Source organism: Thamnophis sirtalis, unplaced genomic scaffold (genome assembly GCF_051295495.1).
Source record: "Thamnophis sirtalis isolate CommonGarterSnake01/CBP01778 unplaced genomic scaffold, rThaSir2_p1.2 scaffold_1, whole genome shotgun sequence".
Taxonomy (NCBI): Eukaryota; Metazoa; Chordata; class Lepidosauria; order Squamata; family Natricidae; genus Thamnophis; species Thamnophis sirtalis.
This window is the reverse complement of record NW_028261381.1, coordinates 52,075,450-52,102,829: the sequence shown is the minus strand read 5'-3', so window position 1 is coordinate 52,102,829 and position 27,380 is coordinate 52,075,450. Positions and strand designations below refer to the sequence as shown.

Below are 27,380 nucleotides of genomic sequence, written 5' to 3'. Positions count from 1 at the left end.
CACGCACATCTTGCATTATTTTTAGTTTTACTCTCGGCTTCTTTCCTGCCCATACAAATTTATTAATACCCTTCTGCCATTCTAACAGGTTCACAGCTTTTTTAAGTATAGGTAGCATTTGGAAAAGAAATAAAAATTTAGGTAAAATATTCATTTTCACTGCTGCTATTCTTCCCAGCAAAGATAAATGTAACATTTTTTCATCTCTGTCTGTAACTATGCCAAAGTGGTTCATAATTATACTTATATAATTTCCCATTTGAGGTTGAAATATGAACCCCTAAATATTTGACCTTCTTAACTATTTCGCATCCTATCATTCCTTCTAGTTCTTCCTTTTGTTTAGTATTCATATTTATAGCTAGTATTTTTGTTTTCCCTAGATTTGTTTTAAATCCTGACACTTGACCATATTGGCTAATCATATTCATTAAGATCATACTAGATTCTGGCGGTTGGGTTAATATTATAACCAAATCATCCGCAAAAGCACGCACTCTATATTCTTGCTGCCTAATCTTAATTCCCCTTAGGCCCTCCAAGCCCCGTATTTTGTTTATCAATATTTCCAAAGTTATAATAAACAGTAATGGAGACAAGGGACAACCCTGTCTTGTAGCTTTTTTCAATTTGAAAAGAATCTGTTAAACTTCCATTAACTGTAATTTGAGCCGTTTGCTGTTGATATATTGCTTTAATTGATTGTAAGAAACGTTCTCCTATTTGCATTTTTTGCAGTGTTTTCAACAGGAATTGCCAATTAACTCGATCAAAGGCTTTCTCAGCATCCAGAAATATGAACGCGGCAGGAATTTGGTTATTCTTTCCCAAATATTCTAGTGCATTAACAATTAATCTAACGTTACTTCTCATTTGTCTCCCTTGAATAAAACCTGTTTGATCATTATGAATCAATTGTTGAATAACCAACATTAACCTATTTGCTAGTATTTTAGTAAAAATTTTATAATCTACATTAAGTAGTGAGATAGGTCTATAGTTTTTTGGTTGGGTAATATCTTGGTCTTCTTTGGGTATCAGGGATATAAAAGCTGTCTTCCAAAATGGGGGTACCTTACCTTCCGTTTGAATCTTATTAAATAATTCCTTAAGAGGTTCTACCATTTCTAATTGTAGATTTTTATAGTAAGCCGCTGTCAAGCCATCTGTACCAGGTGCCTTCCCTGCCTTTAACTGCTTAATTACCTTTAAAATTTTCCCCAAAGTTATTGGTTGATTCAATCTTTGCCTCTGCTCTTCTTTAACTATGGGTATTTTTTCTTTGTCCAAGTATCTCTCTATATCTAGACCATTAATTTTGTCACCCTTGTACAGCTCTGTAAAAAATTCACGGAAGACCTTTTGAATCTCCCCCTGTTGAAACACTTCTTTCCCTCTATAGTGCAATTTAGCTATGTTACGAGATTTTTGTTTTTTCCTAATCTGATATACTAACCATCTGCCAGATTTATTTGCATTCCAAAAAGTATTATGTTTTGCATATAACAGACTAGTGGCTACCTGGTCTGAGATCAACATATTAAATTGGTCTTTTAATAAGGTAATTGCTTCTTTAATCTTTATATCTCCTGGTTTTAAAGTTAACTTTTGCTCTTTCTTCCTAATTTCATCTTCCAGTTCTGTTCGCTTTCCCCCTTGTTTACGTCTATGTAATCTATTTAGGTTTATCAAAGCTCCTTCATATACGCTTTACTTGCATCCCATATAATTTCCATAGATGTGCCCTTATTCATATTAAAAACAAAGTATTCTGTTAACAATTTTTTACATTCATTAATATATTTCTCATATCTGAATAAATTTTCATTCAGTCTCCAGGACCTTCTTGCTTGTGTCACCCCTCCCAACTCCATCCAAACTGGATTATGATCTGATAAGACTCTGGCACAAATCTTTGTCTTCTTCACCTAGAAAGCAAGTCATTGGTAATTAGTATGAAATCAATTCTGGAAAGGGATTGATGTCTATCAGAAAAGAAAGTAAAATCATATTCTTCTGCATTTCTTTCTCGCCAGATATCTCTCAGTTCGAAATCATCCATCATATCGAAAAAGGACTTAGGTAGTTTTGCTCGGATTTGAGTATTTGGGCGAGAAGCCTTCTTATCTTTCTTAGTGTCCATAACACCGTTCCAGTCACCCAATAGTATGCAAGACCTATAATCCCACTGTACTAATTTGGCATGAAGTTTTCTATAAAATCCATCTTGTTGTTGATTGGGAGCATATATTCCCAGTAGCAATGTCCTTTTCCCTTCTAATACCAAGTCTATTGCAATATATCTTCCGTGGGGATCTGCTTCGATTAATTCAGCTTTCATGTCCTTTCTTAAGTATATAACTCTACCATTTTTCTTCTCCATAGCAGAAGCTATAAAGTGTTGTCCAAATCTTGTATTAATCAGATATTTTTGATCAATTGATCTAATATGAGTTTCTTGCAAACAAATTATATCATTCTTGAACTGTTTAAGATAATTATATATTTTCTTTTTTTTCTGAGTTTTTAATCCGTTGACGTTCCATGTTAGAAACTTAGTTGTCATCTCTGGCTCCGTGAAGCTTTTTTAGAGCCATCTGAACCTCCTGGAGTTTAAGCTTGGGTCTGGCTCCTCCCACTGCTTCTAAGCTGGTAACTGTAGCATCTTGGCCGGTGACAGGTGTTTGTTGTAATTGTTGTTTTTTTTTAATTGTTGATCCATTCGTCTGGTAATCACACGGTTTTGTCTTTGTTCCATGGCTCCTTGTACTTCTGAGAGAGAGAGATGATCCATCCTTGTTGATAATTGTGTAGTTTGCTGTCTATCTTGTCCTTCTTGTTCTCTTTCTCTAGGTCCAGGTGGGGCGGGATGTCCGGCCTTCAAAATATTATGGTAAAAATCTCCAGCTTTCCACACTGAATTAAGACGGTATCTTTGCCCCTCGAAAATGAGTGCTAGGCCAGCTGGTGCATCCCATCTGAACTGTAGCTGATGATTTTTTAAGCTTGTCGACTAAAAAGGGATAGTCTTTCCTGGATCTTAGCATTTGAGATGCTATCTCTTTCAGAACAGTCACTTCCTGACCCCCAATTTGAAGCTTGGTTTTATAGGATTCTTGCAATATCATATTCCTCATGTCTCTTGTAGTAAAATAAATCACAATGTCCCGTGGAAGCTGCTTCTGCCTCGCCAGCCAGGAGTTAGTGCAATAAACCTTATCAATTTGCCAATCAAAATTTCCCCCTGGCCTTCCCATCAGGCTATCGAAAGCTTCTGAATGAATCTGTTTCAAGTTTTCCTGATTGTTTTCACGCAAACCTCTTAGTGCAAGTTCCATTTGTCTATACTGTAACATAATAATTTCTTTTTCAGCATTTTTGACTTTTTATTGCGCCACATCCATTTTCGATACCAAATTAATATTGGCATCATTAAGATCTTCTAATCTGTCTTCAATTCCCGAAACATATTCTGTTAATGAATTAACCCCCAACATATCATCCCTGATCTTCTGAACCTGGGTCTCAAGTTTATCAGACAGTTCTTTATGAGCAACGGATATCTCTTCCTTAAATTTTGTTTCCATCGTAACTGCATGATTTTTAAATGCTTCACCCAATTCCTTCTGAAAAAATTCTTTAGTTAATGGCTCCCCTGTGGAGGGGGGGAAGCAATGATTACAGTTTTGTGCCAGGGGCGGGCGAGCTGCCAGCACTTTTTGGAGCCGGGGTGGGGGAACCTTTTGAGTAGGGTTTTGCTTAGGAGCCATTCCAAGTTTTAATCTTCTTCAGCCAATTAATAAGTCTCTGCTGGCCGATTGTGCAGCTGTTACTATTTAATTTAGTATTAAATCACTCCTTTCCTTTGAAGTTTTAAACTCCGTAGAAATTCAAAGCACGAACAGTGTTACGAAGCTGCTCGGTGCCATTTTGAATGTCTCTTTAGCAAGTAAGTTATCAGAAGGAATTCTTGTAATAATGAAGCTAAGGATTAATACAAACAATTAAAAGTTCACGTGTGCAGGGTCCGCTCGTGTTGGATTCAGTAAATCAAATTTTGTTCTGAGGGAGGGTTTGCTTTGCACTGCAAATCGCAGCAGGAATTCCTGACATGGAGACAATTCTGCCCTCGGCTGGCCTTCCCCCCCTCCCAGAAACCAACTGCGTGAGTTGGTTGGTACGTTGCCCGGCACAATGGCTCACCTTATCTTCTTGGCCCGAAGAAAAAGGTAAACAAGCTGTCAGATGGCTGATGGATTGCTCATCCGACAGATAAGGCGACCAGGATTCCGGAGCGGTAACGACCAGCTCCCATCAGCAAGCCCCTCCCAGCGGAAGTCGTTTGTTCAGCTTCTTGAGGTCCAGGATCGCCCTCACCACCCCCGATAACTTGGGGACCAGGAAGAGGATGGAATAGAACCCCCTGCCTTCTTGACCCCTTGGGACCTCCTCTATGGCTGCTATCTCCAGTAGGTGTTCTATCTCCGCCCTCATGAGTTGGAGCTTGTGGGCGGACCTGGGGACAGGGCAACGGAGGAAGGTTCTCGGGGGAAAGGACAGGAACTCCAGGGTCAACCCGTGGCTTCCTCCCACTGGGCGACATAGAGCTGGAGGCGGCTGCCTATGGGGGGAGTCCTGTTACGGTCAATTGGATTTTCTAAAGGGCTTGTTGGAATAGCCCCCTCAGAAAGGCTTGCGGAAACCCTGCTGCTTCCCTCTGTCCCTAAACGAGGACCTATCCTGGGAGTGATCCTGAGGGGCACCATAGGCGCGACTGGGACCGCCTGAGGAAGTGGAGGGCTAGTTATTCCGAAAGGAATTTTTACGGAAGAGCTGGCCCTTCCGTTCCTGTTTCTTAGTGACCGGGGGGAGCACTTTACGCTTGTCTTTGTTCTCAGTTAGAAATGGATCCAAGGCCTCCCCAGAAAGCTTACCCCCCTTGAAGGGAGCGGAAGCCACCTTCCATTTCGCCTTTATGTCAGCCTGCCAGTGGCGAAGCCACAGCATATGCCTCGAGGTGACATTCGAGGCCAGAGCACTGGAGGAAAATTTCGTGGCCGCAAGGGATGCATCGGCTGAGTACTCCACGGCAGCAATAATCTTTGTGATGTCTTGCTTGGTTCTGGAATTCCCTGCCAGAAGTCCAGTCCGCAATTTGCGGAGCCAGAAGAGGGCTGCCCTGCCAAAATAAGAGGAGCTAGTGGAAGCGCGCATGGCCCAGGCGGTAGCCTGGTGAGTCTTAAGGGCTGCGGACTCCGCCCTCTTGTCCTCCGCCTTAAGCCCTTCCAGCAACTCCGCGGGAAGGGAAGGGGAGGTAAGGGACATGATAGGATCGTCCACTTGGGGAAGCTTTAGGAGCTCCTCCAGTGGGGCCTCCATGGTGAACAGTTTCCTGTCCATCCCACTTGGGTTGGCCATTGTCCCCAGCTGGGCCCATTGCCATTGGATGATATGTATAAATAATTGAGGGGCTGGAACCAGATTCAAGGGTGCACATCTTTAAATAGGCCTGCCCCGGAATCCTGAGGGCCTATGGTTACTCCCGTGACTGGGTCAGACGGAGGCTTGGCCTTGGGGGCCGGAAGACCCATCTGGGGCCCCGCTGCCCGGGCCTTGGTAAGAAGGGCCCTAAACATGGTGGGATTAAACAGCCCTGAGCCTGTGGCCTGTTCAGGGGAGGGGTTCTCATCGTCAGATAGAACCGGGACCTCTATCTCAGGCTCCTCTAGGTCCGACACCTCACTAAGCCCTGTTGGGGTGGGAGACAGTGCCCTAGCTTCAGGAGCTTTGGGGACCTTGGCCTGGCTGACAGCTGGCTTGGGCGCCACAGAGGGCAACTTGGCCGCTAACTGTACCATGCCATCGGAAATGCCTTTGGATATGGCACGGGCCACAACCTCCTCCATGGCCCTAGATAAAATGGACTCCTGACCCTGAGGGGGAGGGGGCTCCAATTCTGAGGGAGCTAAGGATTCTTCCTCAGCCCCTGAATCCAAGTCTGCCAGGGAGTCTACAGCCATGGAATGGGTAGGAGATCCCAAGGATGCCCTATGGAGGTTGGGGGAGAACCCAAAGTCCTCACTGCCTGGGCCTAAGGGAGATTCCCCTCGCTGGGATTCACCTCTGGGAGACCCACCCCCAATCTCACTTGGGGAGGACTCCACAGGATTCTTGCGCTGTGCGGCCTGGGCCTTCTGGAACTGTTTTTCCAGGGCCTTCTGGCAGCGCTGCGCCATCTTTTTCTCAGCCTTGGAGGCCATGCCTGCCTTTGGCTGATTCTCCCTTGGGGAAACAACCCCCCCAACTCCCTTGGCCGATGGATTGGGCCTGCTGCATTTGCTGCAGGAGTGGGCCCGGTCTTTTCCCCTTGCCTCTCTTCCACGCTGTGAGGGCTGAGTTGCTTCTCCATTCTAGCAGTGGCAGTAGACCAGGCCTGAGGTAGGGCAGAACCTGATCCACGTGTTGGGCCTTTGAGGGACTCTGAGGCCTAGCCGGTTGAAGAGAGGAGAGGGAGGCTGGAGCTGGCTGGAAGGGACAGCCTTGCGCCGGCGGATCCACGCTGATGGCAGGTAGGCAGGCTGATTAGGCCCAGGTTCCCCGCAGCCGCTTAAGGAGAAGGAGGGCAAGAGCCTGCTTGGCCACCCAACGCGAGGCTCCTGGCTTATGGCGGCCCTCCGCGGCGATCCGCTGGGTGAGACAGGCTGCGCGGAAAAGGCTGGAGCCTGAAAGCGAAAGCACGCCAAAACGGTCTTTTTAAAATGGCAGACGTTCATGCCGCGCGCCTGGAGCGTCGTCGGGCTTGCACGGAGCCTAACGCTCCTGTCAGGGGCTCAGGGGGGCTCTGGCTACCTCCCCAGTACTCACTGAAACGTTGCTGCTGGTGGGATCCTGACTTTAGGAGCAGCCCAACATGATGTCTGGGCTGCCAGCCCTCCAGGGAGCCTGTCTGCGCGATGTGAGGCAGACGGAGTTAACAGAAAGGCAGAATTGCAAAAAGACACTATCTGCAACCTAAACTAACTGTCCTAAACTAAGGAAGCTACAATATCACTAGTAAGCTATAAATTGGGGTCCAGCTTGCTGCACAAGGACTGGAGCCCCAGAAAAGACGTCCTGAGCGACTGAGTTTTTTGAAACTGAGCCTCTGAGGCAACCAAGAGGTGGAGCTACAATCAAACTTAAACTCAGTTCCTTGGGCAGCAAGCTGAAGTTAACCCGTGCTTGGACACTCCAAGCAGTGCCTAGGAGAACATGGGTGTTTTCTGATACGTAAGCATTTGTATAAAGTAGAGTGCAAAATTGGCTAATAAACAATAGCTCCAAACTTAGTTTTAAATTCATACATTTAAATTCATTGCTATTTTCACATACTATGTGAATGAGACAGTTTTTATATTCCAACACTTCAGGATACAGTGTTAAGCTTATTGCATTGGGAGATTTTGTACAACATTTGTTTAAAATATTTAAGAAAAAAATGGTTGGATATTTTGTTGTTTAGAATGCAAGGCAAGCACACTTCAATTTTAAGGGACTGGGATTATTTCCATATACTGTACAGCTAGACCTCGATTTACAACCACAATTGGCCCTAAAATTTCCATTGCGAAGCAAGATGGTTCCTCATTTCATGACCTTTCTTTCCACAGTTGTTAAGTGAGTCATTGCAATTGTTAAGTGAACCATGCAGTCATTAAGCAAGTTTGGCTTTTCCTGGTCACTTTGCTTGTTGGAAACCAGCTGGGAAAGTGACAAATGGTGATCGCATAATTCTGGATACTGCAACTATCATGAATACATGCCAGGTGCCAAGCAAATTTTGATCATGTGGCCATGAGGATGGTGCAGTAGTCATAAAGGAGAAAAACAGTCACAAGTCAGAAGAGCAACAAAGATGATTAGGGGACTGGAGGCCAAAACATATGAGGAACTGTTTCTGGAACTAGGTATGTCTAGTTTAATGAAAAGAAGGACTAGGAGAGACATGATAGCAGTGTTCCAATATCTCAGGGGTTGCCATAAAGAAGAGGGAGTCAAACTATTCTCCAAGGCACATGAGGGTAGAACAAAAAGCAATGGGTGGAAACTAATCAAGGAGAAAAGTTGTGAATGTTCTAACACTGTAAGTTTTTAAAAAGATGTTGGATAACCGTTTTTCTGAAATGGTGGTAGGGTTTCCTTCCTAAGGAGGGGGTTAGGCTAGAAGATCTCCAAGGTGCCTTCCAACTCTGTTATTCTATTCTAACATATACTGTTTTAAAGAAGCACAGAGGGAACAATCCTCCAGGCTTTAGTGACTATCACTAAGTGTTGTAGCTTATGATTCTTGATGAATGTATTCTATTTTATTTTTCTTTATGTACACTGAGAGCATATTCACCAAAGACAAATTCCTTGTGTGTTTAGGAGTTTAGCTTTTCTCTTTGGAAAATGTAAGCTAGCTTAAGGCATTATAATGCAAGCTAGCCTTAGCTTTCAAACAGTTCATTTAGTGACCAAAGTTACAATGGCATTGAAAAAAGTGACTGATGACCATTTTTCACACTTAGCAACCATTTTTCACACTTAGCAACCGTTGCAGCATCCTCATGGTCACGCGATCAAAATTTTGATGTTTGGCAACAGATTCATATTTATGATGCTTTCAGTGTCCTGGGGTCATGTAATCGTCTTTTGTGACCTTTTGACAAAATATAAAATTTTTAATCAAGCCCCCACCCCCGGTCAATGGTGTCCCTCTTTACCAATCTGAAAATCTGGTCACCTTACCCAAACAATTACATTTTTTGTAAAGATGAACCAGCAGAGGAAATCCTCAGAAGTGCAGAAGCAACTCCCATTTGCTAACAGATCTTTGCTCTGCTCAACAACCAATCACTTCGACCTGATCAAAGGAGATTTATATCAGCATTAGCTGGATACCCGTGCTTGATAAATCAACACAGCTTGAAAATTAATGAGTAGTTACAATCCGCCTCTCCTCTCCCCTTTTCTCCTTCAGGTTTGCCCCATAGAAGCCTCTCCTCTCCCCCTTCTCTCCCTCAGGCTAGCCCCATAGAAGCCTCTCCTCTCCCCCTTCTCTCCCTCAGGCTAGCCCCATTGATCCTCTCCTATCCCCTTCTCTCCCTCATGTTTGCCCCACAGAGGCCTCTCCTATCTTATCCCCTTTTCTCCCTCAGTCTACCTGCTTAACATCAGAGCGTTTTTCAGACGGGGAGGGGGGAGTAGAATGTCTAAACTTCCAGCCCACAGGCCAGGTAAGTCACACCCTGGACACGCCCACGCGGCTGTTTGAACAGAGTTCTTTTCAGGTGGGGAGGGAGAGTAGAATGTCTAACTCCTTAGCATCAGGGTGTGTTTATAATAATATAAAAAATACTAATGATCTGATGGTCATTGACGTTTCTCAGCGAGCACATAGAAGCCAAGGGGAACATGAAATTTCAAGTCTGTAGGCTTTACGGTTCTGGAGATTTCATAATGATGCATGAGTGATCTTTTGCTTTTATATACAGTATATATAGATTAGCTATCAAGTATATTACCATTTCTTTGACAAGCCAGTTTCTCTCCAGGTTTTCCACCACTCCAATAAAGAGGTTCCTAGTACTGTATTATGCTGGGATGGAAAAGGGAAGCAGCACTCTGCAGAGTTGAGCTAGTGGAATTGTGAAATCACAAAACCAACATCACACAGAGAAATACTGAGGCTGGTATTCGTTGATCACACATGTGTATGTGTCTGCTTGCTTGCATGCATGCATGCATGCAAAAGAGGCTGGCATTCACAGGGGCAGGTAAACAGGAAGAGGAGGGGAGGGCCTAATTCAAATTGTACTGCTCTGTACCATTACTAAGGACTCAACTTCTTTCATTATTCCTGTATGTTTCTTGCTTACACTTTTATTCAATTTGTGATATCACAGAATTGGAGGCAGAAGAGCAGCGTGCAAAGCAGTCTAGATAAGCACAATCAGAATAATTAAATTTCATTAATCTCAACACATTTTTGCTAAGGTGCTGTTACTGCAGGAAGTATTCCTGGCTGGCCAGTGACATGATGAAAGGGAATCTCAGTAAAGCAAGGAGGGGAAACTAATCCATCTTGCCTGTAATGAGTGGCATGCTTCCTGATCGGAACACCATCATTTGGCAGCCTTCCAGAATAGACATAATATAAGCAGGTGAGGGATCAGAAATAGGGATAGCAAAGCATTATGCCAATATTGTTTCCTGCTAATACAAATTGTATAGAATTTCAACACAGCAGTAATGTGAAAGCACATTGAAAAGAGTGGTTATGGTGCTAGAACAGGTCTAAAGTTTACCTTCAACTATGCACTCATGCCTTCGTCACGTTCCATTTGGATATAGCACTGCACTCTATATGAGGGTTGAAGATCACCCAGAAACTTCCAATTGGTCCAGAACGCAGAAGGGCACACAGTAATGGGGACCTCTAGGTTTTCCCATGTACCACCTTTATTGCATGAACTGCACTGGTTTTGTCAGTGCGAAAGATCAGATCCACGCATGAATAAACTGATTTATTCCTAATCATGCTTATGCACATGAATCTTCGCAACTGATGATCAGCACTTGCATGGAGTTAGAGAAGGGTCACTAGAATTCAAGGGAGGCTGCCTTTTCTCATAGCTCTGTAGGGATTCTAAGCCGATTCCTTTTTTAACTCCGCCTCCAGGTTCTGCCACTCCTACTCCTACAGGCTTCCAGTTTCTTTTTGAGTTTAATTCAAGTTGCTAGTCATCATTTTTAAACCCCTACATGGCACAGTGTGGATTATGTATGGGACTGCCTTTCCTTAAAGATATATACTTGTCCTACTATGTTAGATAAGGTCAGTGGCGGATTTCTGCCAGTTTATCAACCGGATTGGTGATCGCGCATGCATGCGCCTGACGCATGCTGTGTATCCGTGCACAGATTAAAGAAATCTTCACTTCCTTGTTTCTTCAGGAGAGTAACACAGCTGAGGCACTGCAATCCACTCTGCTGCGCAAGTCAGCTGTGGGCAGGTGGGCCCATCTGATTGTCAGAGAGAACCGGTTCACTCCCAGTTGATCGTTGAACCGGTCAAATCCCAACCCTGGATAAGGTGGGTATGCTCCTTGTCCCTTCCCTAAATATTGCCATCTGATGTGAACTGGAAAGGGTGCCTTTTCCATGCCAGCCCCTAACCTTTGGAAACACTCTGCCTCCTAAAGTTTGGCCGGCCTCCATCCTACTATAGCCTTCTGTAAAGCTTTAAAGACTGGCTTTTCCCACAAGCACTAGGATAAGATCGGATAATTGCACATTCTAGAAGTTTGATTTGGCGCCAGGTCTTTGTTGTTTTTAATATTTTAATCTGTTTAGCTTTATGGTTTTAATATGATTTTATATGTTGTTTTAACTTTTGATTGGGAGCCGCCCAGAGTTGGTTAGGCATTGGGCAACTATATAAAGGTTTTAAAAAATAAATACGTAAATAATCCCGGTCATACACACTCAGCGGCGTATATCTAATCAAACAACATATATCATGTAGTTATTGGCATGGGGGGAAATGACGCAAGGAGTGCTTGTACGCCATTCTAAGCTTCTTGAGGAAAAGTCAGAGGCACCTCAAACAAAGAGAAAATCATAGTCTTTGTAGATGCCATTTTTAAAGTAATAGATCTACCATCATGCAAAAGAAGTGCCAACCTGCAAATGCTGGATGTCCAATTTATAGATAATAAATTTGATTGCTTCACAGAATCTGTTTTGGTGCAAGTTTATTAGCCCCACTAGGAAGGTAATAAACTTGCACCAAGACAGATTCTGCCTCCCACACCTCATGTGCCATCTTCTATTAGGTGAAATTAAACTTCATATGTTTCCCTGGTCTGCTTAAAAATGAAAAGGTAAATAACTACCTCCTCACATCATGATAAATGTCTTAATAAGTAATAAGTGGACATAGACTCTATTGTTTGTTCTGCACCAATACTACTACAATCCTAAACAAGTCTAGACAGATTTAAGTGACAATCAACTTAATAGATCTTAAATTTCTGTAAGCAGGTACAAACTTGCAGCAACTTTTAAAAGCTCAGCATACAGATTATGAAAAAAACTTGTTGCCTATGTTGGAAAGTTCCAGCCTTTTAAAATTAGGTGAATAATTCAGATCTTTTCCCAAAAGTGGTGAAAAGGAGAAATATAACGAAATTACCTTGTGTAGGTTTACCATTATGTCTAACTAAAAGAATGTGTCTTTTATGGGGGGAAAGTCTGGGTTGATTGATATCTAAGGAAAGCTAAAACATGTAAAATGCTAATCCAGTTCTAATCATGTTCTTGAGTATTACTGTCACAGATTTCAAATTACAACTTTGACAGCTAATTATGTTTCAGTAAATTTTCAAAATGTACTCCTTTACATTGCTTAGAATTGATTGACCCGAAGTAATCTACAGATATATACATAAATAAACCTTTAGGGCATACCATATATTTCCAGCATTCCACTAATTCATCCCCCATGATCATTCTATTTCTTTCTAAAATATGGCTATATTACATTTACTAAATGAAAGTGGAACAGAATTAGGATACTAAAAATAGAGGGCACAAATGATTTTAATGTCAAATTATTGAGATGACATATCAGAAACACAGCAAAAGGGGAAAAAATACTGAAAACAAACTCAACATTTAGGTTTTCTTGAATATCAAAAGCAAAAGATAAAAACAATTATATTTTAAATAAGAATGGGCATATTATCTTTTTTCAATGTTGCCTTGTTTATGTTAACACAGCTACTTATTACAAATAAGATTACATTTTTCTAGCTTGCATATTCAAAAACAACTAATGGGTGCGATTTCAAATTTCTTCCTCAATTTAATTGTTTTTCCAAATAATCTGGATCACAGTAGCAGGAATGTGGAGACTGTTTGATTTCTAAGTGTACTTTGCCTTGAACTGTCAGGAAAAATCACAGTATAAATCTATTAATTAGAAGCATTTAAAATATATTTCACACAGCAAGACAGGTTCATGATATTTTGCTAATATTGCTAAGAAAAAAATATAGTCTTTTGATTTACTACCCAGACAGTCTAGCTCAAAAGGTAAAGGTTACCCCCGCACATGTGTGCTAGTCGCTTCCGGCTCTAGGGGATGGTGCTCATCTCCGTTTCTAAGCCAAAGAGACAGCGCTGTCCAAAGACATCTCCGTGGTCATGTGGCCGGCATGACTAAACACCAGAGGTGCACGGAACACTGTTACCTTCCCACCAAAAGTGGTCCCTATTTTTATACTTGCATTTTTACATGCTTTCAAACTGCTAGGTTGGCAGAAGCTGGGACAAGTAACAGGAGCTCAAGGATTCGAACCGCTGAACTGCCGACCTTCTGATTGACAAACTCAGTGTCTTAGCCACTGAGCCACCACGTCCCTGTCTGGCTCAATAAAAGTAGTTAAATAATAGCTTTCAAGGGTACTATTTTGCCAGACAATTTTAATTTCATTAACATTACAACATTTCTAACTTCCCAAAATACAATAATGGGAAATAATCACAAACTACAGCTTAAAAAGCTAATTAACTGCAATCATTTAGATTGGGGGTGGAGAGAGGTCTGTGCATTTGAGCAGATAATCCTAAAAATTGTAGTGGCACCATATATAACAGCCAACAAATTGGGAAAGGCTGGTTTAAGTTAACTACCTTCGTTTTACATATATTTCTTTTTTTATCCTGATTGTCACCTCCAACATTGGAAACTGAAATAGCCTTTCAAATTCAAAGATCAGTATCTCAGATTGCTACAGCTCATATAGAAATTATCTATTCCAAGTGGTATTCTGGCTACTCACCACAGCCCAAGGAAAACTCACCCACTGTTTAGCATACTACCTCCTATCTGATTATAATGAAATCTAAAATATTGGCCATGTAAGGGACCTAGTAAATCCATTCTATTGCTAAAATCACATAAATGACATCATTTATGTCAGTAGAGAAGTCTTTGCATATACAGCTATATAGGCACAAAATTCCACATCAACCAAGACTTTAATAATACAAGGACATGGCTCATGTGAAAAATCAATGCACCTAAAGTTGCATGTATAAAAGTTCTCCTGTTGTAAACCTCATTTTAGGAGTGTCAGTGGAGTGCAGGATTGTTCCAGACTCTTCATAGATATACCCAATATAACGGCATCCTCTTTAGACGATGCACGCAATCATTCCATGCTATTTCTCTTACTAATCTCTGGATTCCTGGGGACCATCAAGCTTTTGAACCGAAACCAATTCTTACTGCGGAAGCACAGAATAGCAAGGGGGTGGGGGGAGGGGACTATCAAATATTTGTAGAAAAATATCCTAGCAGCCGCTCATTATATTTTCAATCAATTATTAGCTATCTTTACTTTTCCATTGACTATGTACATACATAGCTATAGGGTACTGTCTAGGATTTGCATATGGCCCTTAAAATCACTATTACATTAGTCTCATTCCCTAGGAGATTAGGCATACAAAATAAACAAGAAGGGGATTAAGCAAATTTGGGTAAGTAGAGGAACAACTGATCATTGTTCCAAGTGCATGCACTTTTAGTTACAGTAAATTATAAATGATGGTTGGGGGGGGGGTCTACAGCCAACTACAGTTGCCTCATCCATTTGGTAGGAGATGAGAACCTGTAGCACTGAAGGAGAAAAAGGGATTATCTTTTCTGATCTCCTTTATTTCTGGGAACTGTCTCACAATCCCTTTCCTACAGAATGCTTCATTCTAGGGAGTTTGGTCCTCAAAGCAATCCCATGTGACAGTGACTTCCACGGGGACCTCACAGAGCATGCCAAACCAAGATTTCGTTAACTGGAAGAATTTACTAATCTACACAGAATGGCTGGATTAGTGTTTGCATGTTGTGCCAGGGTTTAGCAGCTAATCTATAAAGTATCATTTACAGATTACAAGTGCTTATCTTAAATAATATTCTAAGCCCGCAGTCCCCTAACCGCACATTGCAGCATCCTAGGGCCCCACAGCAAAATCAAAATATCCCAAATGCTGGGATATTTGACTATTGAAAAGTAGTGAGTTTTCGGTGGCATTTGGGTGCTGCAGCTCATAAACAGTCATAACATTACAGATATGATTCACAGGATGTACACAGCAACTTGGGGGAGGGGGGGAGGATACCTTTCAGAATAAGGCATGAGTCTTCCAGTGGGCCCATTTTGAAACATGATGAGAAAGGACACTTTTCCCAGTTTGGAAAAAAAAACCAATCCTTCTCAGCTGAGCAGATAATGGAAGATGTAATCTCTAGCATTCTAAGGACATACCTAAAAGTAAATGGTTGCATTAAAATGTTCCACAACCCAGTTCCTGGCATAAGAAATAGCAAGGAAAAAGTATAACAGAATCAGGAATCTTTGGGAAATTAAGGATAATAAAGTTCACAGTACAGCTACAATCATTTTTTTTTAAGTTAGTTAAATACCTCTTGGGTTATATAAACCTAATCACTTGTTCCTTTCTGGGTCAGATCATGCTTTCACCAAAAATCCAAAGTATCAAAGCTTTAAAAAATTGGGTTAACCTGAGGTTAACATTTCTTTCCAGCCTCTGAAAACAGAGACTTAGAGATAATCTAGAGCAGCCACTGACTGCTGCAGGCATTTGATTTTTATGATATATTTTCAGTTTTCACCTCTACCCAATGAATATTCCCATTGCCTCTGACCCTGAATGATCCTCTATTTGCTCCAAACCTGATCAAGCTGCCATGCATTTTAATATTGTCTGAATTTTGAAATGAGAGAAGTTGTCAAATCAAAAGGAAGCTGGAATGCTACTTTGGACAATTACTCTGTATTTAACAAGAACAGATTCAGATTTCATCAGTTGCCTGTCACTGGGTAAGTCCATGGTCCTTGAGAATGGTGATAGACTGAGTTACTGTAGTTGTGTTGTGCCAATGTGTTTCATCACTGTTATTTTCCATTGTATAATTAAGCGTCCTTGCCATTTAGATCTCAAGATGCTCCTCTGTCACAATATCAAGGCAAGCAAGTTATACACAGTCACTGATCAGTTTCCTGAGAATTTCCCTGTAATTGCACATAAAAACTTTGGTTCAACTGGTGGTGATAATTTAATCAGACTGATTGAAGACTCCAAAACAGAACGTTCTAACTGATGTCTATTAATCCTGGAGAAGAGTTGAAATACATCTCGTTGGGCTAAGACTGAGTTAAGAACTGAGATCCAGTCAAGCCAAGGAGGCGTGTCCAAACATTTCAACTCAGTCTCAGATCTAATAGGCAGAAGTTATAAGCCATGCATGGAGTCTCCAAGCAGTGCACACGAGAACATGCATGCTCTAAATCAATGGAGGTATTTTTGTTGTTGTTTTGCTAAATCACTTATGGAAACAATTCAAATGTAATTTTTTCCAGACAATCATTAATGAAATTAACCATTGCTGACTGAAGACCAAATAATCTTTATGGAACAGTTACACAATTCTACTCCCCGAGACTGATTTTTATTTACTCAGGTGATTTATATCACTAACAAAACTAAAAAGAAAACAAAAATCTACACACATACATTTTAATATGTACCTGTAAAACACTGTAACACTTTGCATAACAACTGAACCTTCATTTCCTAATCTGTTATACCTTGGTAAAGAGGGAGATGGGGCATTAAGTGCAACATTTCCAGTGAGGATTGTGTTCAGGAATGACATCTTTAAAAATGCATTTATCTAAATGGATTCAATGACAGTGAAATATATATTTTCTGTTTAGCATTCTCTAAACCAAATAGCAAAAGCAGAGGCATCACCCTGCCAACAAAAGTGTGTATAGTCAAGGCTATGGTTTTTCCAGTTGCAATGTATGGCTGTGAAAGTTGGACCATAAGGAAGGCTGAGTGCCAAAGAACTGAGCCCTTTGAACTATGGTGCTGGAGAAGACTCCTGCGAGTCACTTGGACTGCAAGACGATCAAATCGGTCAGTCCTAGAGGAGATCAACCCTGACTGCTCGTTAGAAAGCCAGATCCTGAAGATGAAACTCAAAAGACTTTGGCCACCTAATGAGAAGGAAGGACTCATTGGAGAAGAGCCTAATGCTGGGAAAGATTGAGAGCAAAAGAAGAATGGAATGACAGAGAATGAGGTGGCTGGATGGAGTCACTGAAGCAGTAGCCATGAGCTTAAATGGACTCCAGAGGATAGTAGAGGACAGAAAGGCCTGGAGGAACGTTGTCCATGATGGGTCGGACACTACTTTGCAACTAACAACAACAACAAAACCAAATACAGAATTGAAGCTACTATGCCATATCAAACAGTTAATCCATTTCACTCAAAAATCAAAACACATGACAGCCTGTTTCCTAAATTTCAAAAGGACATCTTCCCAGCAGCACTATATATTTTATGTCTTAAAATTTAGCCTCCACTATCAAGGTACAAACCCTTCCACACATGCCTTATCTCTATTCTTTGCAGAGCCTAGCAACTATCAGGAACAATGTGAATGAAACTAGCAAAAGTGAAAGTACAATACAGAATCATAACTCAATCCTATTGATGATCCATCTTAAGCAGGAAGAACTATAGATTTCTTCTAGAATTCAGAGAAAGGCTTACTGAGGGGAAACTGTAAAATAGATTCAGACACTCTTGTATTCAGTAGGTTATTACAATCAACATTAATTTAGTCATGGCTAATCAGGCAACACTTTTAAATATACATATTTAAAGTATGGATCCAGTCCATGCTTATATTTCTAAAACATAAAGGTAGAATATCTATATAGGATAAAAATAATGAAGTGATTATTGTATTAAAAAATCAAAACATTCATTTAAATTGAAGTATGTGTCATCATCTATTATTTCAATAATAAATCAAAGCATTTTTCCAAGAAGCAATCATTCAATCACTTAAAAAAGGTTTTCAAAAACATATGGCAGCAGGACTTACCATATTTTTCGGACTATAAGACGCAGCATAATTTTGAAGAGGTAATTTTTTAAAAAAGTTTTTGCACTCTGCAGTCCTCCCAAACCCTTTGCATGCTTTGTTTTTTGCAACAACAAAAAAGGGCATGCAGAGCTTTGGGAGGCTCTTAAGAGTGATCCTGGGGACTGGGAGGGGGGGCAAAAATGAGCCGTTTTTTGAACACAAAAAAGAAAGGGCATGCAGAGGCTTTGGGAAGCTTGTAGAGTTCTCCTGGGGGCTGACAGGGCAAAAACGAGAAAAAAGGACCTCCCCAGCCCTCAGGAGCACTTTGCAAGTCTCCCAAACCGTCTGCACGTCCATTTTTGCAAAGGGGGCAGGATTTCAGTAGGCCAAAAATGCTGTATTCAGTGTATAAGACACACCCAGATTTTCACCCTATTTTTTGAGGGGAAAAGGTGTGTCTTATACTCCAAAAAATACGGTATGTCTCTCTTTTTTGATGAGAAAAATAAATCTTCAAACATGTCTACAACATATAAAATAACTTTTGTCATGTACTACTGACAAAGTTACATGTATAGCTGATTTTAATTTATTATTTATTTTCAAATACATTCTTGCTATAATTTACTAGATTTTTATGATTTAGAAGGCTCTGGTCTTGAAAGATAGCTAAGATATGAATTTCATCTTCACATAAATGCTGTTGAAGAAACATACAAATAATGAATTTCATCATTTTGAGATAATGTGGTTTAAGAAGACATGAAAAGTAAGAAATTTCAAAAAGTGACATGCTAGATACTATGATATCTTATGCCTTCAGATTTTTAGACTAGAATCCCCAGAAGACCAGACCACATATTCAGTGATAAAGGAATGTGAGAGTTACAATACAAATACTTGGAAGACATAAGAGATCATCAGAGATCCCTCATGTACAGCTACTACTTGAAAATTGTTGATGCAGAGATGTGTTATAATTGCCCAACTGCAGATTATGCTGCCTCATCATTGCAGACTATTGTTCCTGGGAAGGATGAGGGGAAAACAAGAGCAAATGTATCATTTTATACTACACAGGAGAAGGAGGCACTCCTAAGTTTTATCAAGAAAACTATAGGCAAGATACAATGATTGATGGTATAGTGCTAGCCCCTCCGGTTGGATGCCCATCAATATGCTATAGAGCTGAAGATCTTTCATAGCATCAATGTTTATGATGTGGCTGGATTAAATCCTTGGAATATCTAGTTGCTGGTACTGCTATGCAGGGAAAGAAAACCTGAAGCTGCAAAAACACAAATGTAGTGGGAACATGGTATATAAGAAGCATGAACAGGGCAAAGCCCAACATAGTGAAATATTATATATTTAATTAAACATTGATATCATAAGCATTGATGAATTGAAATGCTGGAATGGGACAATTTTAATCAGAAAACCATACTGTTTAATACTGATGATGTGAAAAAACAATGAATATGTTGCTTTCATAGTGGGGGGGATGACAAAGACAATGCAATCAGTGATTGAATAATATCAATTAGATTCATGGGCAACTTTTCTGTATAATGGCTATCCAAATTTATGTTCCAACCACTGATGCAGAAGAAAGTTCAATCTGAAATAGAGAGAACATGCAAGCAAGATGTATTGGCTATAGTTGCAAGCTGAGATTTCAAAATTGAAAATATTAAGAAAAATGTAGTTTGACTGTATGGTCTAAGAAACAGAAGTGAAGCATGAGAATAATGTATCAATCACTGTCAATCTGTCAATGATGTCTTTGTTGCTCACAGCCTTCTGAAAATCAAAATGCCTATATACATAGTTATCACCAGAGTACACAGAAATCAAGTTGCTTATATTTTTGATACAACAAGGTAGAAGAGCTCAATTAGAGGGTCAGAAACATGGTCAGGTGATGACTGCGGAACAGATCACAAACTGTTCCTGTGCATGTTCCAGGTTAAAAAAGGAAACCAATGAGTTTCCATCATATGATCTTGAGCATATATGCACCATTGTCAAGGAGAACATCAGCAATTGCTACGAAGTCCTGAATTTAATATATAGAGAATCAGAGAAACTATGGAATGAGACCAACATAGTAGCTCAGATTAACTGTGAATCTAGACTCCCAAAAACCAAGGCACCATTAAAAGAAACAAAAACTAGAAATTACCAAGAGAGGAAAAACCAAAGCCAAGAAGACCTCAGAAAGGAATTTGAAACAATAACAGGGAGTTGACAGAAGAGACAAGAAGCAATATTACAATGACTTCTGTAAAAACCTCAAAGATGATAACAGAAACCAAAAAAACAAGGAAAGTTTTTTTGAATTGAGGAAGAGGTGTCAACCTTGAACTGATGTCATAAAAGATATCAGTGAACTGATTCAAAGACTAAACAAAGATGGAAGGAGACTACTAAAATTCTATATAGTACACACAAGTTCCAAAAGACTGTAAAATAGTAGAAAATTTCTCTAAGAAATACAATTATTTAAAAAATAAGAAACATAAGAATTGTAATACCAGAAGGTTATTACCAAATTGAAAGTTTACAGAAATTGGAACGTACAGAAAAATGGCAAGCAACAAAAGAATCAATAAATATTCTAACCTAATTATGTCAGCAAATCTGGAGAACTGCACAGTAACGAATGATTGGAAGACGTCAATCTACATACAATATCAAAGAAATTCAAAACAATGTGAAAACTATGGTATGATATCCTTAATTTCACACACTAGGAAAATAGTACTTAGGAATATCTGATGCAGGTTTTACAGACATACATGCCAGATGTTTGAACTGGTTGTAGAAAAGGCTGAAGAGCAAGAGATATCAACAAGGATTTTAGAATGTTCTTAAGAAAATAATAATCCCAAAACAATTTCATTTGTCTTTTTGCAAAATTTATACACAAGACAGGAAGCCATGGTCCAGATGGAAAATAGCAAAACAGAGTGGTTCCAGATCAGCAGAGGATGTATTCTCTCTATTGATTTAATCTGTATGCTAAGTATATATTGAAGGGGGCTGGATTTAAAGATGAGCATGTTTTTAAAATGGAGGAAGAAAAATCAATAAGCTATGTTATGGCAATAATGCTATTTTGACAAATGAAAATATTATAGTAAGAAAAGCCAAAGCCACAATGAAAAGAATGGGACTCTAAAGACCAAGCTAATGACCACAGATAGTCCAATCACCCTTAAAACTGAAAGTGATCCTACAGAGATCTTAACTTCTTTTATGAGGATGTACAAACAATAATGGAACCAATAATCAAGAAATACTCTGCAAACTGGCACTTGTTAGGGTAGCAATGGAAAGATATTCAGATGCCATAATGTGTATATATTTACAAAGGTTAGGATTGAGCAGGCATTGGTTTTCCATGTCACACTCTATGGAAGCAGAAGTTCAACTCTGAAGATGCAGGATGGAAAGAATGTTGATGCTGTCAAACTCTACTGGAGAAGATTCCAGAGAATACCATGGATAGCCAAGAGAGCAAACAGGTCAAGAGAAAAAAATCTCACTTAAGACACAAAGCATCAGACTCAAATTATTGTATTTTCGATGAGAGGAGACCTGCCTCTTTTGACAAATCTGGAATGCTGAGAAAGGTAGAAGGAAAGAGATGAGAATGACAACCAAAAAAATGGATCAACTTGATTGCAATGATAAGTATTGGAAGACTTGAAGGGCCCAGTTGGGAACAGATCATCTATCTGTGTGTTCTCTAAAAATCAACACTGATTTGATGGCATATAATCAACTATAGCACTTGAGACATTTACTACGAAATAAATTCATCATCTGGAAAGGGCAGATGAAATAATACCACTGACGTTTAAGAGAAATGGTGCAAATCCAACAATCAGTAAATTATTTAGGCAAACACAAACTAAATTCTTTACAAATTGTTTCCCTCCAGCATCTCAGTATATTTAAGCACTATTCCTAACCTCACATCATTTAAACTTCTGAGACCCAAGTGTAGTGAAATAATGCCCAAGAAATACTATATATATACACACACACACACACACACACACACACACACATATACACACACACACACACACACAGCTTCATTTTGTACCCAGATAACAAATCCGGGTTAAGTGTGTACACACAGATGCACAAAAAGAGGTCATTTTAAAGAAAATGTTACAGAAACGCGACAACATCTTTTAGAGTTAGGGAAACGGACATCAAAACCCGGAATGTCCAAAAGAAAGAAAGAAAGAAAATCACTTAAGAGATCCGGTAGGAAGAATGAAATAATACAATTTATATAGTTGTATTATGGCCGTAGCGTCAGAATCTCCGATATAAAGACATTTATAATAGGGAGTGGCGGAGATAAAACAAAAAGCTGCACTTTTCCGGCAACACACACTCTCTCTCAATGTAGATCGAGGACGGAAAAACACATATACAGAAAAAGGAGAAAGGAACAGTCACCCAACCCACTTTCCGCCGGCCTGGAGATATGCAGTGAGACTGAACGGGGTTTGGCTTTGTTCTCGCATTTAAATCATTCCCCCCAGGAAAGGAGGATCGGCAGGAAAATCCCCCCACCTACCCAGATCATTTTCTGAAAGGAGTTTTTTTTTTCTGCCCCTGCCCGCCCATTGTGTGTGTGTGATTTTTCTGTTTGTGTGTGTGTGTGTGTGTGTGTGTGTGTGTGTGTGCTTGCAAGCGCTTCCGATCTCTCTCCCCTCTCCCGCATCTGAAGCAAAATAAAAAAATAAGTACCAAACGGTGACCTTCGCCAGACGAAGGGAGGCCGGCGAGACAAGAGGCGACGATCGCCCGCACTTCTTGCCTGCCTGGCTCCACCGTATTCAGCTAAACCAGATCTCCCCTCCTCCCTGCTTCATCAGCCCCGCCAGCCTTGCACACACTCACATCCAAACAATGCACATCTCCTCGATCTCCACCCCCCCCCCATCCCCACCGTCCGCCGATTCCCCCTCCCCCAAGTCCTCCACCCACCCATGCAGAAAGTCCATGCAACATGACAGTGCAAGCGCCGGGAAGGGAGGGAAAGACGGTCGACTACCTGGCTGTGGTGGCGGCGGCGCTAACACTGGAGGTGGGTGCAAAGGTATCTGGAGCCCAGCACGTCCTGGAAGAGACATTCAGACGGAACCGGGAGCAACAGACGTGTTTAATCCGCGCTGCTCCCGCCGCCGCCGCTGCTGCTACTGCCACCGCAATGCATGGTTGATGCTTTTCTCCGCCCCTGTTAGTTGCCGAGAAAACTGCAGCTTGGGCTTGGTAAGAATGGAAGCGCTGCTACGCAGGCGCACTTCGCGTTTGGCTGGAGAGACGGACCGGACCGGTGGCGGGCATGCGCAATAGGACCAGGGTGCCCCCCCCCCCAAATAATACCAACCTTCAAGTGAGCATGCGCTTCGTAGTCCTGGCGCTTCTAATGATCATCACGCATGTGCTGGTCTGGCTTCGCTTAGTGCGCTCGCCCCTCGCGGGCTAGGGCTCGGTTGCAAGTCTCCCGGCGAGCGTTAGGTGGCAGCAGAGGGGCGGGTTTTTTTCCGATTTTCCCCGCTTCCCAAGGGTCGCGTGAGCTTTTTTTTTCTCCGTGGAGATTTCCTAGCCCCGAATTCCCGACGTCAAAGAGTTTTTACGGAAGGAAAACGAGCGAACCTATCTACGGTGACGGAATCCGATCAGAACGATAAGGGAGGGGGGAAATCCTGAAGGACGGCCGGAGCGATGATCTCAGCGCGCGGAGTGCGCATGCGTCCGTGAGGCGTGAGCCGTAATGGTGTATAGGCGCAACGGGCTGCTGCATACCTTCATTAGTACACTTAGGCGGGCAGAGTAGGGGGAGGCATGTTTGCGTGAAGGCGGAAGGATACTTAGCAAATGAGCGTGGTTGGAGTTTTCCTTCCGGGGTTAAAAGTTGTGAAAAAAAAGCACCAAGGGGGCGGGGTGCGTTTATCGTCGTCCGTATTTGAGATTATCGTACGTTCATTTTATAAACCGCCTAATGGTTTGAAATTTGATTTCTGGCCAAGGCTTGTTTTTAACGTCAGAGTCACCCATTTTACCCACACTGCCTGAAAAATACTCGAGAAATTAAGAGAGTTGTAGCATGCAGCTCCTTTTTTTTCTGCCCATCCATAAATTCCATAATCACAAGGGTATCTTGGAATGCACACCAGAATAGAGTTAACAAGAGTTGGAAGGAACCTTAGAGGTCTTCTAGTCCAACCCTCCTGATTAAGCAAGAAACCCCTATTGCATTTCAGACGAATGATTGTCCAATATCTTCTTAAAAACCTGTGCTGGAGCACCCACAAATTCCAGAGGCAAGCTGTTCCACTGATTAATTGTTCTTACTGTCAGAAAAAATTCTCCTTAGTTCTAGGTTGGATAAGAAATAAAATCATTAAAGAGAAATGTCTTTTAAAAAGAAACCGGCTAGATGCAGCAGAAAGATTGATAATTCAAATAATTCTGCTACTACAAAAAAGAATGTAAGTTGCATTAAGGTTATACTGTTTGTGGAAATTTTAGATTAGGAAAATATGAAATTATAGAAACATTAAGTTTGAAAAGGAGAAAAAAAAACATGATTTCCAATCCCTTATGAACTATCCAGACTCTTACATGACACACATACTTCTATTTAGAATCTATTTTTATGCCAAGAAGGTTCCTTCAAATGACTAAAATCAGACTTGCCACATTATATAATTCTGTAATGTTCATGTAACTTTCTTGATTAACATTAATTAGCTTTCCCATCAGGCAAAAACTTTTGGGTCATGGGATTTTATTACTAGATTATAACAAAAGGAACAAGAGAATCTGACCTATCAAGAAGGGAAAATGCATGACCTTCCAAAAGCTGTTGAATTCCAACTCCCTTCAGAGAGCCAGTTTGGTATAGTGGTTCAGGTGATGGCAGTGGCGGGATTCGGTGGGTGTGGCTAGGTGGGGGGAGCCATGTGACTGAGGGCATGGCCAACCTGACGTCACTCAAGCCCACTGTCACATGCCTCCCCTCACCAATCCATGCCCTCAGGAAAAGGTAGGCCTCCCAGCCTCTGCCTCTTTGAGAGCTGCTTTGCAAACCAGCTGTTAAAAAGGCAACGGCTGGCAGAGGCGACAGAAAAGTCCTCCGGATGGCGAAAAAGCTGCTGCTGTCGCCATTTTCTTCGCGCATGCACATCCCGTTGCCTTGCAAGCCAGTATGCAAAGCATTGGGGTGAGTGAGCGGCGACCGGGCGGGCGGGGTGAGAAACCAGCGACAGGGATCAGTTCAGGGGTGTGGCCAGTCGGCCATCACTACCAGTTCACCGAACAGGGCAAAATTTCTGCCACCGGTTCAGGTGAATCGGTGCGAACTGGCTGAATACCACCTCTGGGTGATGGCCTAGAAAGCAGGAGAAGGCAAGAAAGCTGACTGGGTCAATGGGGTAGCCGGCAAGGAAGGTTGCAATGAAGAAAGTGTAGAAAGTTAGCACCCAACCCTCCTAGAAGAATGAAATATTTTAGGAAATATTAAAAAGGCAGAATATTATATTTTCCCTAAAAGAGAAATAGAAACCTTAAGGGAGACAGAAACTCAGTGCTTCAGCACATTGAGAAGGACTGGGCCAGTCTATCTACAAAACAAAAACTCCAGGTAATGGGATTAAGACATGACCTCTAGGACAGTGGTGGGATTCACTTACCTTTGCTACTGGTTCGTAAATGTGAACACACTCACACGCGTGCTCACACCACCTGCACAAACGCACTGCCTTCTGTGCATGTGCAGAAGGTAGCACATTACGTCGGGGTGGGTGGGCGGAGCCTCCAGCAGCTGCCGCTGCTAGTTCGCCCAAACCGATAAGAACCAGCTGAATACCACCTCTGCTCCAAGACATAATAGGATTATTTAGCAGCAGGGCTCACTGCATTTAAAAATCACCTGGAGACATTGCATCACCCTCCAGGCTTCAACCAAACTTGATTCAGACAAACATGACCTCCCATGGCCCCATGAGAGTCTGACTACAGCCACTATAATACATTTCTTGCACAGGAACAGGAAGCTCAAGGGCAAGGCCCAAGAGAGGGTATAAATAACCCTCACTCTCCACTCCATGTGATCAGCTGCACCAGGTCCTGATGCTTGACGGTTCTGCTCCATTAGACCATCTTTCCAATCAGCCTCCACGTTCCCAGTGCCTTTCTCCCCATTTGGAACTGAACCAGGTGGATATTTCTTCCAACAGTAGGATATTGGATTTGAGATTTGGAGGATTTCCATGCAGAGAGGGGAAATCCTGCATGCTGAAGGAATGGACTTCAAATCTAGCAAATCACTAGCAAATGCCAGCATTTTGTAAGGTTCAAAACACTGGGATTTACTTGCATTTTCCTCTCATTTAAATTAAGGACTATTAGAATGTTTGAACTGAGTCCCAGCACAGAAGAGTGGTTTGGTTGAGTAGAAAGAGAAGTTTTGCTGAGCTCATCAAAGCAGTTTGATGAATGAAGAACATGTAAGATTGGACTTCATGGCCTTATGAGATGGCAATTGTATTAACTTCCTTTAAAATTAAATAATGGGGCCTGGTTGTTTGGAGAAGAGGGACTTTAGATTTACTTCTTCTAAATCCTGCCTTGATATTGCTCTAACTTCAGATAGTGAGCATGACTTCCTTTGTATGCAAAATTAATTCAACACTGATAATAGTTCCAGACTGCACCTGAAGGCAGCAGGCTAGCTGAGAAGGTAGAAATCAAAAGGGAGAGCGTATACATACCTCTACTTGCCAATACCTCCTCACTGCTTCCTGATGAAATCTCATCCATCTCTCTTTATCTAATGCTGGTCTGGAACTTTTCACACAAATAGCTTGTAGTTAGAGATGTTTCATTCTCTCTATGGACAGTATTTGCCTAAATTATTTTCATACTTTTTCTCATTTTAAGTGGCATCTACTTTGACTTCCCAAAATTGTAGCTAAAACTGAAATTGTTCTTTCTTCCTCTTTCTTTCCTCTTTCTTTCTCTTTGCATCCCTATGGGAATTTTCATACAGAAACCAGTTTCACATACCTGTTCTCAAACTCACAGTCATTTTGCTCATGTTCTTGCTCACTCTCCATGAGGCAAACAGAGCTCCTGTCAGCTGACCAGTGGAAGAGCACAAAAACCAGCAGCCAGTTAGCATTCTATCATCACTTCCTCTTCCTCCTTGCAAGAGGAGGAAAGCTGATCCCAATGAGTAGTAACTGTAAAACCCTTCAGTATGAAGCATCTCATGTCATCATGATACCTTTTTATTATAGCAATTTCTAGTTGCCAAGTGCAAGCAACTGATTATTGCATTAGGCAACAC

General features: G+C 41.4%; 1 protein-coding gene across 33 annotated transcripts in view; it reads right to left on the bottom strand.

Annotated features, from left to right (window-relative positions):
* The window catches only part of CLASP1 (cytoplasmic linker associated protein 1), a 258,994-nt gene extending 235,163 nt beyond the window's left edge, over window positions 1-23,831 (bottom strand). For 9 of the 33 annotated variants that reach the window (XM_087711922.1, XM_087711905.1, XM_087711929.1 and 6 more), the window contains exon 1: window positions 23,079-23,286. The gene's annotated coding sequence lies outside the window, so the exon portion shown is untranslated. Of the gene's footprint in view, window positions 1-23,078; window positions 23,289-23,414 lie in introns of those variants that run through there. The other 24 variants (XM_087711872.1, XM_087711901.1, XM_087711910.1 and 21 more) reach the window with 6 other exon arrangements.
* Between the last annotated feature and the right edge of the window lie 3,549 nt (window positions 23,832-27,380).